Source organism: Cheilinus undulatus, linkage group 16 (assembly GCF_018320785.1).
Source record: "Cheilinus undulatus linkage group 16, ASM1832078v1, whole genome shotgun sequence".
Lineage (NCBI taxonomy): Eukaryota > Metazoa > Chordata > Actinopteri > Labriformes > Labridae > Cheilinus > Cheilinus undulatus.
Window position 1 is genome coordinate 9559213 of NC_054880.1, and position 7424 is coordinate 9566636.

Here is a 7424-nt window from a genome sequence, read left to right on the forward strand (position 1 = left end):
CAGATGCTTCACATGTTTATCCAGCTGTTTTGATCAATCTACTCTACATCCATTGATGTGGTTTGGCAGCACCCAGCACTGAAAATAGACGCGTGGCATATCCGCAGTGGAGTGTGGTGGTGCTAGAGGACTGGAGTGTGGGCAGTGGAACCGCTCAGATTGACTAGAGGAAGCGATTCTCTCTTTAGTACCATTCACTGGTGGAGACATTGTATGTGGAAATGGAAGGTTAGAGGCTAGACAAAATTTAAAAAAAACGCTCTACAAGTCATACAAATAAATATTTTACCGCAAAGTGCTAGAGTTAGGGCTAAGGTTTTAAACCAGGGGTGTCAGACTCAAGGCCTGGGGGCCAAGTCAAGCCAGTGATACAGTTATACCCAGCCTGCAAGATCATATATTTTAATTATAACGAGCCACCAGATGCAATTTGGCATCTTACAATTACAACTTAAACTTATGATTTTGACTTTTTATTTTATATTTTGACATTTTAGATTCACAATTTAAATTTTAAGTTATATTTTTGCGATTTAGACTCATGATTTAGAATTTTTATCTCACTTTTTCACCTTTTCAACTTTGAACATTTGACCATTTAAAAGACCGTTTGAAACTCCTATTTTAATCTTTTGAACTCATGAGTTTGAATTTTATCGCATATTATGACCCTTAAAACTCATGATTTGGAATTTCTATCTCATATATCTGCCTTTTAAAAACATTAGTTTGACTTAATTTTATGTTCTGACCTCGTCTCATATTTGGAGGCTTTAAACTTACCAGTTTGACTTTTTTAAAATAACAAAAACATTTAACATATGTGCTTAGTTTTTTTTCCCATAATTCATTGCTGGTGAAAATGACGTTGACAGTGTATGGTTTAATGTTGACCCTTTTGGGCTCTCAGGTTAGACCTAAATTCAGAATCAGGCCCCTGTTGTGATTGAGTTTGACACCCCTGTTTTAAAAAGTCTACTAGGAGCATTAGTGGAAATTTTAAAGCTTTCTAGTATTACTACTTAGCTGTAAAATGTTCCCTTATTAGCATGCAATGCTTTCCAGCAATACTAGCAGACATTTTGGCTTTGACTTGTAGTACTACAAGGCATTTTAAGCACTACTAGTACTATTTGTAAGATGAAAAATAATCTACTAGTAGTGGTAGTGAACATTTTGAACCCTACAAGAACCACTAGTATGACAAGTAAGCCCAGTAAACATTTTGGGGCTGACTTGTTCTACTAGAGTAGTACTAGCACTAGTAAACATTTTAGGGCTGACTTGTTCTGCCAGAGTAGTACTAGTACTAGTAAAGCTATCAGATGGTTGACATCTCTGATATCAAATAAAAGCTCAAAGGGCTTTCCATAAAGTTTACATATTGGGTTTCTGGAATACTCAGTTGTGTGTAAGACAGCATGCTCGTGTTTGTGAGTGTGCGTTTGCATGCCTTCATATTGATTTCCAGGCTCCTTTGTATGCAAGTCTGCACCGTACGCCAAATATCTTTATGTGCGTGTGCAGTCACACTGCATCATCTGTAAGTAAATCTGTTTGTTTATGCTAACTCTTGTGCTCTCTTTGCTTTAAAATATTTTTGTGTGAAAATGTGCCACACATCCATGCACAGACTTACACAACCTCAGCCCCTCGACTGTGAGAGCTAGGTTTAGTTATGCCTCCGTCCCATCTATTTTTGCCCCCCACCTGTTAATGACATTAAAGCCGACCCAGGGGAAAGGGCTGCAGCGGGGGGCTGGTGTCAGCTCCGCCCTGGCTGTGAGGCTCATGTCTGCGGCCATCCGCTGATTGAGGAGGGAATTGTAGAGTCAACACCTCGAAAACAAGATATGCTGCTGGTTGGCTGGTGTTCGGCTCACGTGGTTTCATGTTGGAGAAATCCATCCATACAGTGAAATCCCTACAGCCCCTCATTTCTGCTGGCCTCAGCATGTCAGACACTGGAGACGAGTTTATGAAGTATTTAGGGTTCAACTCTGACTACTGGTGCCACTTTAACAACCTAAAATCATCTGATTGGGTTGGACTACTTTTGTGCTTTCATTAAAGTGTATGACTTTAATAAACCACTGGTTTTAGACCTGTCCCTCTAAAAGGGCCATAGGAGCTGTTAGTCGTAAACTGTGCAACTATGAAGGGGCTGCATCCGTCGAAGGACGCATATCACATCTCAGCAGCGTGTCTGAGGCTGTCCTTATTTAACGGCGCCATCAAATTTTATTTACGTATTATTCTAGGCCACAAAGAATCCATCCAATGCGTCCTCATTAACCTAACAATTCCTGAGTCTCATCCACAGATTCTGTCCATGCTATGATTTCCTGATATTTAAAGGATGATAGTTCACCAACAAGTGTAAATCCTGGTTTAAACTACTGTGCTGAGTCTAAGCCATAGCTATGCTGTAGTGATCCTCGCCGTTATGAGCACTAAATGCTTGAGCGTTAGCATCTCTCTTCAAAACTCCACCCAGACACTATTTGGCAATTCAAAATACGCCAGCTGATCAACTGATTCACTGATTGCTTTTTTGCAAAAAAATAAAGAGGGACATTGACTTAATTTTACTGCAAAGACATAAAAAAGATTAAGAGGAGATAGAACAGCTGCTTTACCAGCTGAGGAAGAGGAGCAGGAAATTTCTCTGGTCTTAATTCAGTAGGAAATGATGTTGGCACATGTATTTTTAACAATTCTATTCCATCTAAAGCTATTTCTCTCACCATAGGCATCCTTAAAAATTGTTTTAAAAAAATATTGAGTGTTAACCTCCTGAGACCTTCACACAGATTTCCTATAATTTAAAGAAATTACCTAAAAAATCTGTGAAAATTCTTTTAAGATTTTATATAATATCCCATCAAATGTGCCCCAAAATTCCAAATATCCTTCAAATGTTTCACTGAAATTTTATATCGAAGCCTAAACTTTCCAATTAAATTTTCTAAACAATTACTAATATTTCAAAGCAATTTCTCCCTAAAATATATTATCAAATTCCAAAATTATTCCCTAAAATTCCATGAAAATGACAGATATTGCCTCAAACAACCAGAAACAAAATCTAGAATTTTCTTAAAAAATACTTGAAAATACCGCCACCTCAAATCCCAAGCAAATTCCAAACAACAATAAACCTCATCTTAAATTGCAAATGCATTTCCCAAATTCTTGTGAGAATGCCCCAAAATGTGCCTCTCCAAATTCATATGTGAAAAATCTTGAACATTTTTTACATTATCCCATAAAATGTACCCCTGAAATCCAAATATTCCCCAAATGTTTAATTGAAATGTTATCACAAAATCTAAACATTCCCATAATATTTTCTCAAAAAGTTCCTTAAATCATTTAAATAAATCTCCCAAATTCCCATGAAAACACCCAAAAATTTCAGGGCAAACTCCCTCCCAAAACTTTCGATGCAACTCTCCTACACCAAAAGATGCAAACACAATTCTCATGAAAATACCGAATAATTTCCAAGTAACCTAATCCTTCAAATTTTATCACAAATTCTCACAGTATTTCAAGCCAATTAGTTCAACTTCAATGGACATTTTGTCTGAGCTGTGCTAGTAGCAGAAATGATAACTGTGTTGTCAGAGAGCCGTTGTCCTCAAATGTTCATACATGGTCTTTGGAGGCTAATACCAAGGCAGGATTATTGGTTATTGATTAGGTTGAGCTGCAGACAGTAATGTTCAGTTTTAGGGCTAAGTGTAGAGGTGCACTTTACTATCATATGGTAGGCAATTAACTGACACGCCAGGTGGATTTTGTTTCACACATCCATCTGGAAAACCTTCAATAGATGGCGTTTGGGAAAGGGCAGAGCCTTTGAAAAAAAAAAACTCGGAGGGTGACTGGATGAACGTTCTGTCACATCATTACGGGCCAATCAGAGCTACAAAACACATGGCATCGTCGCCGATACAGAGGTGCGCCGCTACTGAGGAACAGACAACTGCATAGAGAGCAAAGAGAAGTGCATAACACGAACCATGACGACTGTAGAGATGTCAGTAAACCACTTTTGTCGTCTTTGAAAAGAAAACAACTCAATGCTGTTCTTTCTCCTCTCTCAACCAAGAAATGTCTAATCTTGCAAAGCAGATGGATACGCCCGTTTCCTTGTTTTTCACTGGCGAATCCATCTTGCAAAGCTCCCATCGGAACCGTTTGGGCCTGGTTAGAAAGTGACAGGACCAATCAGCGACGAGGGACAGTACTTTCAGGTGCAGCAGAGTCGTGACGTAAGCAAGCAGCAGCAAGAGGCAGATGCAGTCATGGCGGAAGAGCTCAGTGTGCATGCTGCTAAAGCGCCAGTTTTATCAGAACTTGATGACATTTCTTTGTTAAAAGAAGAACAAAGAACAGCAGTGAGTTGTTTTCTTTTCAAAAACGACAAAAGTTGAATACTTACATGTCTACAATCGCCATGTTTAGCGTTATTCCTCAGCTGTGCACGCACAGCTTGATAGCAACAATTTGGCATCTCACAATTAGGACTCAAATTTAGGATTTTGACTTCTTATATAATATTTTGAGCTTAAAGATTAATAATTCTAATTTTTAAGTGATGTTTTGACCTTTTTAACCAATTATTTTGTATTTTATCTCATATTTTCAAATCCAAACTTTGACTTCATAATCACATGGCTTGACCTTTTAGACCGACAATTTAAAATTTTGACTCATATTTTGACTTTTAATTTCATGATTACAAATTTTATTTCATATTTTGACCTTTTAAACTCTTGATTTTGACTTCTTTCTAATATATTTGCCTTTAAAAAACACTATTTTTCAATTTCATGTTTTGACATTTTTTAACTAATAAATTGACTTTTCTCAGATTGTGAGCCTTTAAACTTATCTTTTTTACTTTTTAAATGTCAAAATCGTTGATCATCAGTGCTAAGTTGTTGGTTTTTTTCATATCTTATTACTGGTGAAGTAAGGTTGACAGTTTATGGTTAAAAAGGTGACGCTTTTAGGCCCTCTGGTTAGACCTAAATCCAGAATCCGGCCCCTGCTGTGATTGAGTTTGATACCCCTGATTTAGAGTATCTAGATACGCATTTTTAAATCCACCTGGATTTTTCTATTAAAAAACACTTAGAAACACTTATTTGTTGTTCATATAGCATCAGATTTTAACTTGAATATTGTTGTGCAGTGGCATAAAAGACTACAAAACGGCAGGTCAAAAGAATACAGAAAAGTATTTTTTATAATTTTTTTTAATGTAAACATTCATACATATATTGGGAGTGTCAAAAGATTACGTTTTTTTAATCATGATTAATCGCACCTTTTTATTGCATTTTATAATTACACTGTTGTGCTTTTTAAACGGTGTCATATTTGATTTGTCTACTGTCTTAAACTAGAGGCGATTGACTTCCTGTGTAGATACAGACCCACTTTTATTGGTAGACTGAAGATTCAAACATGAAGTAAACAGTGGACAAAGGAAGTTGTTATGGATTGAAAATGAAATAAGAGAACATTAAAAAGGCTCAGATGACTTTGACTTGGCCACTGAGCTTTCTGTAATAGTTTTGAGTAAAATGAGACATTAAGGAGCAGCGATAGACTTATTTTACGTCCATGTAGCAGCAGGGAGAGGCTGAACCAAAGAGCACTGAAACGGGCATTAAAGCATTAAAAGTGCACTAATTAACATTTTATATTCATATATATACATATACATATATATATCACAATTGCTGTGTGAAAAGTGATCAAAAGAAGTCATCGCTCTCTCTTTACCAGCTAAGAATTTAAAAAGGGGAAAACAATGTATGTGTGTATGAAAGCATACAAACTTGTTCTGCTCATGCGTTGCATGCTGGTGTATAAAGCTGAGATAGTGACAGTCTGTTGCACTGATGTACTGTTGGAAACTATCAGCCTGTTATATAGGGTATAATAGGGTGTAATAATTCCCATTCTTAATTCAAACAGTACTTAGAAACAGTGGTTTTCCATCATGGTGCTCTACATAGTGAGGAGGGTCAGCCTCTCCCTGTGTTCTTCTCCACCTCTCCAGCAGAGGTCCTCTGACTTCACCTCCACTCACCACACCTGTTCTCACTCCCCTCATCAGCCTGGCTCCATATAGACCCAACCAATCCCTTTGTTCCTTTGCCAGATCATTCTAGTGACTGTCATGCCTTTGAGTTTATCACTATGTGCTTTCTCCTCTTGATCCTGTCTTTTGTTTGTCTGCTTAATTGTACCTGCTGAAATCTGCCAGCGCTGTCTGCAATTCAAAGAATGATGAAGAGAAAGCTAGCTAAGCCTCTGTCTTTAATCCAGGCAATTGATCAGTTTTGTCCGACTCAGGAAACATTTACAGGAAATATCCAAGTGAAAATGCTTGCAACAGTGGTTGATTTTTACAAAACAAATAAAGGTCTAACTTTTTAAATACGTCCTGTGGCCTCTTTCTGCATTTGCCAGCGGAGGACCACAAGTTTATGATTTTTAATATCGCCTAATGAGGAAATATCACCAAAAATGAGAAGAATCAGGGGGCGCTGAAAGCACTTGAAGCCCTCTACACTTCCGTAGCTGCAGACTGTGTCAATAAAATGGACATTAGTGAGATAAATAATGACATACCAGAAGCATTTCCAGCACAGTCCATCTGTCAGAGAGGAGATTAACAGTCACCTAACAGGAGACACATTTCTCCAGAGTCATGCTGCAGCATATTTAGCATGGATGCTTTGTTTGTTTGTAGGAATGCTGTCCCCTGTGGGTCAATAAGTTTGTCTAAACAGATTAGAGTTTATTAAGAACCGTCACCAAGACAAACAGAGCGGCAGACTCGTACAATAGACCATGTGGGCATTGTTAGACTCTTACATTATAAGACTAATTTTAAAGGAAAAAATCAGCCTCTCAGTAAATTTATTATTTTTCCTAATAAGATTTCATTTTCATTCGATAGTTTTGAGTCCTGCCAAAAAAGCATGATGGGTTTTTTTGTTTAATTGTGCCCCTTTTCACAATAAAACTAACCATAAAACTGCATGCTTCAGGGAAGCTGTGATTGCTTTATCATTACTATGAAGGCTACCCATAAGGGGGATAAAGAGGGGGAGCGCTTAGGGGGGCCATGGAGCTCAACAAAATCAAAGTCCATTATAATGGTAATGATAACCTTTTTTTTTTTTTTTTAACCTGAATAATAGCCACTCTTACCAAAGCAACAAATATATATATTCTTTTAATTTATGCAATAGTGTATAGCCTTCTTTAAAAATGTAAAAGCTTATTCTCATAGCAGAAATAAGGGGCAGTGGCAAAAATTGGTTAAAAGAGGCAAAAACAGGTAGAAAAAGTGGTGAAAAGGGATTGCAAGTGGCACAAAAAGGTTCAAAGTG